At 43.9% G+C, this 11,447-nt stretch overlaps 1 non-coding gene across 1 annotated transcript; it reads right to left on the bottom strand.

Annotated features, from left to right (window-relative positions):
* Positions 1-941: 941 nt before the first annotated feature.
* Positions 942-1,014, bottom strand: Trnak-cuu. The gene has a single exon. It is a non-coding gene; the product is annotated as a tRNA-Lys (tRNA).
* Between the last annotated feature and the right edge of the window lie 10,433 nt (positions 1,015-11,447).

Genomic DNA, 11,447 nt, shown 5'->3' with positions numbered 1-11,447 from the left:
GCAAAAGCATGTTCAGTTGTGCCCGGGCATGAACCCGTACAGATTAGGGGCGAGTTTGTTCTTTGGACTTGAAACATGAGATTTGCTTAGAAATCAACTCTTTTCAAGGACTTTACACATACAGGATGTAAGTGAAATTGGCCTGAAGTTTGGAGAATTAGCTTAGTATTTTGGAACTATGTTTCCATGAGTCCAAGGTCTTAGGCAGAATACCCCGTGTGAGGCCCACATGAGTCACATGCTAGTGGATCTCCATTCAACAATCTCAGGTGTTATAGGTCAGTGTTTTTCAAACTTTTACTCAAGTGACCCAATAGCCAGAACAACAATTTGAATTAGTGACCCATTAAAACCTAAGTGTAATGATATTAAATGAGTAAATCAAAGACAAACACTACATGAGAGGTAGGAATGCTCTCCTTGCAGTCGCTTCCTAGACTGTGGAGTGTACATTACAATAACCAAGCCTAAATTATGGTGCATTTATTTTTATTTTCTTATTTATTTTCGCGACCCAATTTATTTATTTCGCGACCCACTGAAGGCCGGGACCCATAGTTTGAAAACCCCTGTTATAGGTTATGCCATCCTCACCAGGGGAGGATGACTCACCTTTCATTAGTGCTGTTGTTAGTTCGTGGTGCGTTATAGGAAACTGGTCGGTAAGGTGTGGTGAGGAACAGTCTATTTCCATGACACTCTCAGAAAGCTCTGGTGTTCATCAGTTCCTGAGTCACGTGAGACTGTAACTCAACTTCAATGACGCCATAATATTGTATTACACATCTATGATATAATATCTATGACTAAGGACTCATATATGACTATTGATTGACTCACTACATGACACACCTTTGACTAATGACTCTCAACATGACAGGTGACTCTTCCTATACATGATCGTCCTTCACCACTCATGTTGTCTAACAAAGCAAGAGTTTCGCCCAACGTGGGGCTCGAACCCACGACCCCGAGATTAAGAGTCTCGTGCTCTACCGACTGAGCTAGCCGGGCTTATACTAGTTCTCTAGTGTGTTAGAAACCAGACAAACTAAGATAAATATCCTGGCCGTAGAGTGACTTGATCTCCTCTGCTGATTAAATTGGTCTGGCATCAGCCGAATACAATATTAAAGTGGCGTCCCACACTGAAGGAAAGTCTCCTAAGGCCTTACTACAGTCCCAGGCCTGAGAACTGGACCTAGGTAACTTTCGTCATTATATATAGACGGACAGACAGACAGATTATGTTTACTTCTGACCTGGGACCTTAGTATATGATGTTAACCGCGTCACTACGAACAGTTACTTAGATAATGGTTTCTCTGGTTTCTAACACACTGGCTAGTAGCATTAAGCCCGGCTGAGCAGTCGGCAAGCACAGACTCTAATCGTAAGACAACATGAGTGGTGGAGGACGATCAAATGTGAGTAAGAGTCACCTCATCAGTCATAGATGAGTTATGTGGTGTCTTAACAGTCATAGATGAGTTATGTGGTGTTTTAACAGTCATAGATGTGTTATGTGGTGTTTTATCAGTCATAGATGAGTTATGTGGTGTTTTAACCGTCATAGATGAGTTATGTGGTGTTTTATCAGTCATAGATGTGTTATGTGGTGTTTTATCAGTCATAGATGAGTTTTGTGGTGTTTTATCAGTCATAGATGTGTTATTTGGTGTTTTATCAGTCATAGATGAGTTATGTGGTGTTTTATCAGTCATAGATGAGTTATGTGGTGTTTTATCAGTCATAGATGAGTTATGTGGTGTTTTATCAGTCATAGATGTGTTATGTGGTGTTTTATCAGTCATAGATGAGTTATGTGGTGTTTTAGCAGTCATAGATGTGTTATGTGGTGTCTTAACAGTCATAGATGTGTTATGTGGTGTTTTATCAGTCATAGATGTGTTATGTGGTGTTTTATCAGTCATAGATGAGTTATGTGGTGTTTTATCAGTCATAGATGAGTTATGTGGTGTTTTATCAGTCATAGATGTGTTATGTGGTGTTTTATCAGTCATAGATGTGATATGTGGTGCTTTATCAGTCATAGATGTGTTTATTTGGTGTTTTGCAGTCATAGATGTGTTATTTGGTGTTTTAGCAGTCATAGATGAGTTATGTTGTGTTTTACCAGTCATAGATGAGTTATGTGGTGTTTTACCAGTCATAGTTGAGTTATTTGGTGTTTTAACGGTCATAGATGAGTTATGTGGTGTTTTACCAGTCATAGATGTGTTATGTGGTGTTTTACCAGTCATAGATGTGTTATGTGGTGTTTTAACAGTCATAGATGAGTTATGTGGTGTTTTACCAGTCATAGATGTGTTATGTGGTGTTTTTACAGTCATAGATGAGTTATGTGGTGTTTTACCAGTCATAGATGTGTTATGTGGTGTTTTACCAGTCATAGATGTTTTATGTGGTGTTTTAACAGTCATAGATGTGTTATGTGGTGTTTTATCAGTCATAGATGAGTTATGTGGTATTTTACCAGTCATAGATGTGTTATGTGGTGTTTTACCAGTCATAGATGTGTGAAGTGGTGTTTTAACAGTCATAGATGTGTTATGTGGTGTTTTATCAGTCATAGATGAGTTATGTGGTGTTTTACCAGTCATAGATGTGTTATGTGGTGTTTTAACAGTCATAGATGTGGTATGTGGTGTTTTAACAGTCATAGATGAGTTATGTGGTGTTTTAACAGTCATAGATGTGTTATGTGTGTTTTTAACAGTCATAAATGTGTTATGTGGTGTTTTACCAGTCATAGATGTGTTATGTGGTATTTTAACAGTCATAGATGTGTTATGTGGTGTTTTAACAGTCATAAATGTGTTATGTGGTGTTTTACCAGTTATAGATGTGTTATGTGGTATTTTAACAGTCATAGATGTGTTATGTGGTGTTTTAACAGTCATAGATGTGTTATGTGGTGTTTTACCAGTTATAGATGTGTTATGTGGTATTTTAACAGTCATAGATGTGTTATGTGGTGTTGTAACAGTAATAAATGTGTTATGTGGTGTTTTAACAGTCATAGATGTGTTATGTGGTGTTTTAACAGTCACAGATACCGTACACAATATTATAGCGTCACTGAAGCTAAATTACAGTTTCTATAGAAGACTTGATTACTTCTGTATATGTAAAGTGAGCTGAACGTTACATCACATTAAGACAGCATAAATGATCAAGCATAATACTGTAAATGAGTTCAGTGTGTCTGTATGGCACCAATACTCCTACAGCACTAACACTGAGGTCATTGGCTGGCCGTGTTGGTGCCGAAGCCAGTGTAAAACATATCGTACTGCTCAATAAATGTAATTTCTTTTATCTAACGAAATTTATAAAGTTAATAAAACACTATAGATGGTATTGTATTCTTTATATAGGATCTAAATTGGTGAAATAAAACTCGAATTATATTGTTGCTGTGTTTATATCATACGCCTGGCAGCAAAGTATAAACAGGCAGGCAAGACGAAATATCTCTTAAGTCGGTCAGTTAGTTAGTCAATCAGTCATTCACTAAGTCAGTCAGTCAGTCAGTCATTCACTCAAACAGTCAGTCAGTCAGTCGTCAGTCAGTCAGTCAGTCTTCAGTCAGAAATGTCTAGAAATGAATATTGAATAAGAGTTTACCAGTATCATTATCACCCTAATCAGTTTAGCTAAAGGTTAGGTTAGGTCAGGTTAGGTCAGGTCAGGTCAGGTCAGGTCAGGTCAGGCTTCCTTCTCATACTAAATATTCCTCGACCATTTTTCTCATATTAAGTGAGGTGTAAGTAGTGTGTTTAAGTGGGTGTAGTGGTGTGTTTAAGTGGGTGTAAGTAATGTGTTTAAGTGGGTGTAAGTAATGTGTTTAAGTGGGTGTAAGTAGTGTGTTTAAGTGGGTGTAGTAGTGTGTTTAAGTGGGTGTAGTAGTGTGTTTAAGTGGGTGTAGTAGTGTGTTTAAGTGGGTGTAGTAGTGTTTTTAAGTGGGTGTAGTAGTGTGTTTAAGTGGGTGTAAGTAGTGTGTTTAAGTGGGTGTAATAATGTGTTTAAGTGGGTGTAAGTAATGTGTTTAAGTGGGTGTAGTAGTGTGTTTAAGTGGGTGTAAGTAGTGTGTTTAAGTGGGTGTAAGTAATGTGTGTTTAAGTGGGTGTAAGTAGTGTGTTTAAGTGGGTGTAAGTAGTGTGTTTAAGTGGGTGTAAGTAGTGTGTTTAAGTGGGTGTAGTAGTGTGTTTAGTGGTGTAAGTAATGTGTTTAAGTGGGTGTAAATAATGTGTTTAAGTGGGTGTAGTAGTGTGTTTAAGTGGGTGTAGTAGTAAGTTTAAGTGGGTGTAGTAGTGTGTTTAAGTGGGTGTAGTAGTGTGTTTAAGTGGGTGTAGTAGTGTGTTTAAGTGGGTGTAGTAGTGTGTTTAAGTGGGTGTAGTAGTGTGTTTAAGTGGGTGTAGTAGTGTTTAAGTGGGTGTAGTAGTGTGTTTAAGTGGGTGTAAGTAGTGTGTTTAAGTGGGTGTAGTAGTGTGTTTAAGTGTGTGTAGTAGTGTGTTTAAGTGGGTGTAAGTAATGTGTTTAAGTGGGTGTAAGTAATGTGTTTAAGTGAGTGTAGTAGTGTGTTTAAGTGGGTGTAAGTAATGTGTTTAAGTGGGTGTAGTAGTGTGTTCAAGTGGGTGTAGTAGTGTGTGTTTAAGTGGGTGTAAGTAGTGTGTTTAAGTGGGTGTGTGTATGTTTAAGGGTTAGTGTGTGTTGAAGTGGGTGTGGTAGTGTGTTTAAGTGGGTGAGTGGTGTGTTTAAGTGGGTGTAGTGGTGTGTTTAAGTTGGTGTGTAGTGTGTTTAAGTGGGTTGTAGTGTGTTTAAGTGGGTGTAAGTAGTGTGTTGGGTGTAGTAGTGTGTTAAGTGGGTGTAAGTAATGTGGTTTAAGTGGGTGTAAGTATGTGTGTTTAAGTGGGTGTAAGTAGTGTGTTGATGGGTGTAGTAGTGTGTTTTAGTTGGTGTAGTAGTGTGTTTAAGTGTGTGTAGTAGTGTTTAAGTGGGTGTAGTAGTGTTTTTATGGGTGTGTAGGGATGGTGTATGGTGTGTTTAAGTGGGTGTAGTAGTGTGTTTAAGTGGGTGTAAGTATGTGGTGTAGTGGTGTGTTTGAGTGGGTGTAGTAGTGTGTTTAAGTGGGTGTAGTAGTGTGTTTTAAGTGGGTGTAAGTAGTGTGTTTAAGTGGGTGTAGTAGTGTGTTTAAGTGGGTGTGTAAGTGGTGTGTTTAGAGTGGGTGTAGTAGTGTGTTTAAGTAGGGGTAGTAGTGTAGTGGTGTGTTTAAGTGAGTGTAGTAGTGTGTTGGAGTGGGTGTAAGCAGTGTAGTAGTGTGTTTAAGTGGGTGTAAGTAGTGTGTGGTGTAAGTAGTGTGTTTAGAAGTGGAATTATAAATGGTGTGTTTTAAGTGGGTGTAGTAATTGTGTTGATAGGTGTAATGAGTATAGTAGTGTGTTTAAGTGGGTGTATTAAGTGGGTGTAGTAGTGTGCTTAAGTGGGTGTAGAAAGGTTTTAAGGGTGTAGAAAGGTGTTTAAGTGGGTGTTAGTAGTGTGTTTGGCTAAGTGTAGTAGTGTGTTCAGTGGGTGTATATAGGGGCAAGTGGTGTGTTTAAGGGTAAGAAAAGGTTGGCTGGGTGTAAGTAGTGTTTAAGGGTGTAGTAGTGTGTTTACGGGGTGTAGAAAGTGTTTAAGGGTGCAGAAAGGGTGCTCAGTGGGTGCAAGCAGGGTGCAAGTGGTGTGTTTATGGGCAAGTAGTGTTTCATGGGTGTAAGTGAGGTGTTGGGTAAGAAAAGTTGAAGGGTGTAAGTAGTAGCAGTGTTTAAAGGGTGAAATAGTGTGTTTAAGGGTAAGAAAGTGTTGAAGGGTGTAAGTAGTGGTGTTGAAGTGGTGTGTTAGTAGGTAGTGTGTTTAAGTGGGTGTAGTGTGTGTTTAAGTGGGTGTAAGTAGTGGTTTGGGTGTTGTGTTTATGTGGTAGTAGTGGTTGTGGGTGTAGTAGTGTGTTTAAGTGGGTGTAGTAGTGTGTGTGTGTTTAAGTGTGTGTAGTGTGTTTAAGTGGTGTAGTAGTGTGGGTGTGGGGTTAAGTGGGTGTGTAAGTAGTGTGTTTAAGGGGTGTAGTGTGTGTTTTGTGTGTGTGTTTGGGTGTGTTGTGTTTTGTGGTTGTGTTTGGGTGTAGTGTGTTTAAGTGGGTGTAAGTATGTGTTTGGTGTAGTAGTGGTTTAAGTGGGTGTAGTAGTGTGTTTAGTGGGTGTAGTTGGTGTTTAAGTGGGTGTAGTAGTGTTTGGGTTTAGTAGTGTGTTTGTGGGGTGTGTGTTGGGGTGTGGTGTAAGTGGTGTGTTGAGAGTGGGTGTAAGTGGTGTGTTTAAGTGGGTGTAGTAGTGTGTTTAAGTGGGAGTAGTAGTGTAGTAGTGTGTTTAAGTGAGTGTAGTAGTGTGTTGAAGTGGGTGTAAGCAGTGTAGTAGTGTGTTTAAGGTAGATTGTAAGTAGTGTGTTGAAGTGGGTGTAGTAGTTGTAGTGGTGTGTTTTAAGTGGGTGTAGTGGTGTTGGTGTAATGTGTCCCTCCCTCCTTCCTTATTCCTTTCTTTCCTCTCCCTTCCTTCGCTCCCCCTATTTCCTCCCCCTTCCCTCTTCCCTTCCTTTATTATCCTTTCCTCCATTCCTTCCTTCCTTATTTTCCATCAATCCATCTCCCTTCCTTTCTACCCTCCCTCCTCCCTCCCTCCTCCTTCATTCTTTTCTTCCATCCCTCCATCCTTCCCTCCCTCCTTTCCTTCCTCATTCCTTCCTCATTCCCTCCATCCTTTTCCACTCCCTCCCTCCCCCTCCTCCTTCCCTTCCTCATCCTTCCTCATTCCTCCATCCTTCCTCCCTCCTTCCCTTTCTCATTCCTTCCTCATTCCCTCCATCCCTCCCCCTCCCTTCCCCCCTCCCTCCTTCCCTCTCTCCTTCCTCCCTCGTTCCTCCCTCCCTCCCCTCCTTCCCTCTCTCCTTCCCTCCTCGTTCCTCCCCTCCCTCCTCCCCTCCCCCCTCCCTCCTTCCTCTCTCCTTCCTCCCTCGTTCCCTCCTCCCTCCCCTCCCTTCCACTCTCCTTCCCTCCCTCCCTCCTCCCTCCCTCTCGTTCCCTCCTCAGTTCCCTCGCCCTCCTTCCTTCCCTCCCTCTCCTCCTTCCCTCCCTCGTTCCCCTCACTCCCTCCTTCCCTCCCTCCCTCCCTCCCTCTTCACTCCCTCCCTCCCTCCTTCCCTCCCTCCTCCTTCTCCTTCCTCCCTTGTTCTCCATCTCTCCTCCCTCCTCCCTCCTTCCTCTCGTTCCCTCCCTCCCTAGGGCCATTCTGTCAAAGGCAAACAGAAAAATCGTGCCTAACAGTGCCTCTCCCCCATCTCACCCTCCGTGTCTCTCACCTCCCTTCTCACTCGTAGTCTAAATCACTTTACCTAACACGAGAACGGTGATGTAGTTCTAACGAGATAGGATGTCCCGTGGAAGATAGAACGTAGGATAAATAACCAAAGAAATAGATAATAATGAACAAAGAGGTGTAAGATGGCGTTTCCCATATTTTCCCGCCAAATGACTTCACACAAAGGCGGCTTATCGATTGCTCTCGCTCCGGGGACTCAATGACGCACAGCTGAAAGAAGACTGAAGGCGAAGCGAGGAACGGATGCTGGCAAACGCGTGTGTCTACGACCAGCAGGTTACCTCCTCCATGCGATACTGTTGACTCTTACACACACCGTTAGTATCTTCCATTATTACTACTTAGATGATTATTAACACAGTGATTTGTTCATAAAGGAATGTTACGTTAAGGAACTGGTTGAAAGACAGTGTTAATCAAAGACGTTATCACAGTTGTACTCAAGTCTTTGGTCCTCGATGGGATAACTGTACTCTGAGTTAACGTTACTACTCATAACAATGAACTAACGGAATGACTCAGAGGTCGTTATCTTTGGTTCTCACTAGTATTAATAAGTCCTATACCCCCATCCTTGTCCATATCACGATAGAATGTTTTGACAATTATTTGTTTTTAGTGAAGTAGAAATTAATACAACAGTGAAGTGGCTGGTGTGGTAAAGGTCGTTAACGTGGCCCTCGACGCGCGTAAGATTACACACTGAGGGGTGCGGACCGCCCTCGGAAGCACCAAACGGTCTGTCTTGTGTGGCTGCTGGTGTGAAGCTCGGGAGGGGCCGATAATGGCCAGCCGATGAGAGTTACGGCATCAACTGAATGACCGTGGGGGAGCGAGGGAGAGAGAGAGAGAAGGACAAGGAGAGAACCTGAGAGAGAGAGGAGGGAGAGAAAATGAGAGAGAAAAATGGGGAGGATAGGAGAGAGGGACGGAGACGGCAACGAAAGAAGAATTGAGTGGAAGGCCTGTGGAAGAGGAGAGGAGGGGAGAGGAGAGGAGGGAGAGGCTGCACCGTGGTAGGGAGGTCTGATGGTGGAGGTGGGAGAAACAGGTGCAGATACTCTTGGTCTTCAGGGTGGTTTCAGGGGTCACTTTTGGCCTCCCACCTTGGCACTTTCAGGGAAGGTGTGACCTCACTCTGGGGCATCAGAGGGTGTGGCTCACCTGGGGGCATCAGAGGAGTGTGACTCGGTGCTACTCGTTATCGTCTTCTCTGTTCTTGAGTTTGACTTCCTTTTCTTCCCCTTTACTCTCCCTCTTCTCCTCCTCTCCTTCTTTTTTTTGTTGCTTCCTTTTTAGTTTTCTCTGATGTTTCTGGCTCACTGGCTGAATCAACAGGAAAGATCTGTACCAAGGGTTAGGTTAGGTTAGGTTAGACGCAGCTCCAGATGTTGTTGTCAGGTAAGTCTCACAATGGACGTGAAAGAGGGAGTTATGAGGGAAGGTCGACCACAGTATCCTGGAAGACAGTCCGGGAGAGAGAGGGAGTGGTGTTCCCAAGGCTTCAGCTGGTGGCCACTTTTTTTCTTACTGTACCTGTTATATGATAGATAGTTAGATAGATAGATGGTTAGTGATGATGTGATGACGGCAGCAGCCAGGAGGTGGTGATGTGTGTTGCGCTTCACCATAACAATGATAGTGAGGCCAGGAGTCAGCACAATAGCAAATGCCTAACCTAACCTAACTGCTAACCTAACTAACCTTGATATAGATGTTATGATGAGGGTAATGTTGTTTTGAAAAATTCAATTTGATAAATAGTATTACTTAAGTTAGTGGATAATGTTAGACAGACAGACATACAGAGGGATGTGTCGGGTAGGGAATATACCTTACAGCTGGGGCATAAAGTACATCAACTAACAATGGAGAGAACGATGGTTGTATGGGCTGAGTTAAGTGAATGTTAGAGGCGTCAATAAGATTAGCAGGGCGTAAGTCAATTTGGTAGAGACGGGGTGATGAATAACCCGTCACATATGGGGTTGGTGGTTGGTTAGGGTGGGTGGGTGGGTAGGGATGGGTGGGTGGGTTGGGATGGGTGGTATGGACGTGATGCCTCCCACCCATCCTGCCCTCACCCATGCCTCACTTTCACCCTCACTTTCACCCCCGAGGCAGTTGTGGAGCTTGGAACATAATCTAATAGATTTGTCCAATATGGTGACCAATCGTTCCTCTGGTTGCTGTGTGGGTGGTTAGTGAGTGTGTTGATGGTCGGATTGCGGCCCGTGGAGATGGTTCTGGGGTAGTGGTAGTGGTAGTAGTAGTAGTTGAAAGGTGTAGTATAGTAAAGGCTATATTGTAAGAAAGTAGTAGTAGTAGTAGTAGTAATAGTAGTGGGCAATAGGTCACTGGATGCATAGATCTGCGGCTCAACTAACTCTAACAGATGGGATGGCTACTTATGTATTAGATGTTTAATATTAAGGTAATATGTGGCAGTGAAGGTGTGGTTATTGGAGTGGGATGGAGCCACTGTGTGTGTGGTTGTAGTAGTCGTAAAAATAATATTTGTGGCAACAACATGCGATCATGCTCAGGTCTGGTGTATGAAACATCCACCAGCGAGCGATCATTGAGGATAAGAACTAGACAGGATCTTTAATGGAGGATGACGAGCTTATCCACTATATCTTATCTCATTGTTTGTAGAATGTCCCTCACGGTAATCAATGTAAATCGCCTTGTTGGTCTGATTTATCATCATTTAACGCCGGTGATCAGGACGAGAATTTAATAAAGGGAATTGAAGTGAGTTGAGGATTACCTACACTGCTGACTTCCTCCTGATGGGTGTCGCCCTAGGCTGATGTCGTGGGCATGTGGGCGTGGTGGTGTAGGAGGTGGGTGGGTGATGTGGGAGGTGGGTGTGTGGTGTGGGAGGTGGGTGGGTGATGTGAGGTGGTGTGTGGGTGGGAGGTGGGTGAGTGTGGGAGGTGTGTGTGGTGGAGGTGGTGGGTGATGGGAGGTGGGTGGGTGGTGTGGGGTGGGTGGGTGTGTGGGGAGGGTGGTGGGTGGTGTGGGAGGTGGGTGTGTGGTGGGAGGTGGGTGTGTGTGGGAGGTGGGTGTGTGGGGGAGGTGGGTGTGTGGGTGGGAGGTGGGTGGTGATGTGGGGGGGTGGGGTGTGGGAGGTGGGGTGTGTGGGGGGAGGTGGGTGTGGTGTGTGGGAGGGGTGGGGTGGAGGTGGGGTGAGTAGTGGGGAAAGTATGTGGTTGTGTATGGGTGTGGCACGCTGTGAACCTCCTCACTACCACACCACACCACAACACACACACACACACACACACACAACCACCACGACAAGATGCCCCTACCACATCACCACCACAACAGTGAGAAACGGAGTCACTACAAGGTCTGGGACACAGTTAACACGATTGGCCTGGAGGGAGGGAAGGAGGAGAGGGAGAGGAGAGGAGAGGAGGAGGGGAGAGAGGGAGTGTAGCTGTCCGTCGCTGTTGTGATTTCTATTACTTGTATTAACTTTTCATGAGCTGGATTTAGGGGTATTTACTCTTAGTGGGAGGGTGGGGGTAGGGAGAAGGGGAGGAATGGAGGTAGTTGAAGGGGGTGAAGGTAGGGGTTGGGGGTAGAGAAGGGGAGGAATGAGGTTAGTTGAAGGGGGGTGGGGGGTAGGGGTAGTGGAGGGAGAGAGAGAGAGAGAGAACGTTTGTCTTTTGTTTTCGTGGTGATGATGAAAAGTTAAGACGAAAGATCATTGATAAAGAAAAGGCAACGTGATGGGTGGAATAATAGGGGGAGTGGGGAGGAGAAGGTAATAGAGAGATAGAAAGTTGTAGGTAAACGATGGGGACAAATGTCTCGCAAATTTACATTAACTTTATCCCCTCATAATGTAAAACAACTCAACTACCTGTATTAATCACTGTCATATCCGAGAGAGAGAGAGAGAGAGAGAGAGAGCACAGACACACCAAGTAGGGAATTAGTCGAGAGAGAGAGAGAGAGAGAGAGAGATAGAGAGAGAGAGAGAGAGAGAGAGGACACAGACAC

Source organism: Homarus americanus, unplaced genomic scaffold (genome assembly GCF_018991925.1).
Source record: "Homarus americanus isolate GMGI-L3 unplaced genomic scaffold, GMGI_Hamer_2.0 scaffold11276, whole genome shotgun sequence".
Taxonomy (NCBI): Eukaryota; Metazoa; Arthropoda; class Malacostraca; order Decapoda; family Nephropidae; genus Homarus; species Homarus americanus.
The sequence above is the reverse complement of the archived record's forward strand: the minus strand, read 5'-3'. Positions and strand labels throughout refer to the sequence as shown.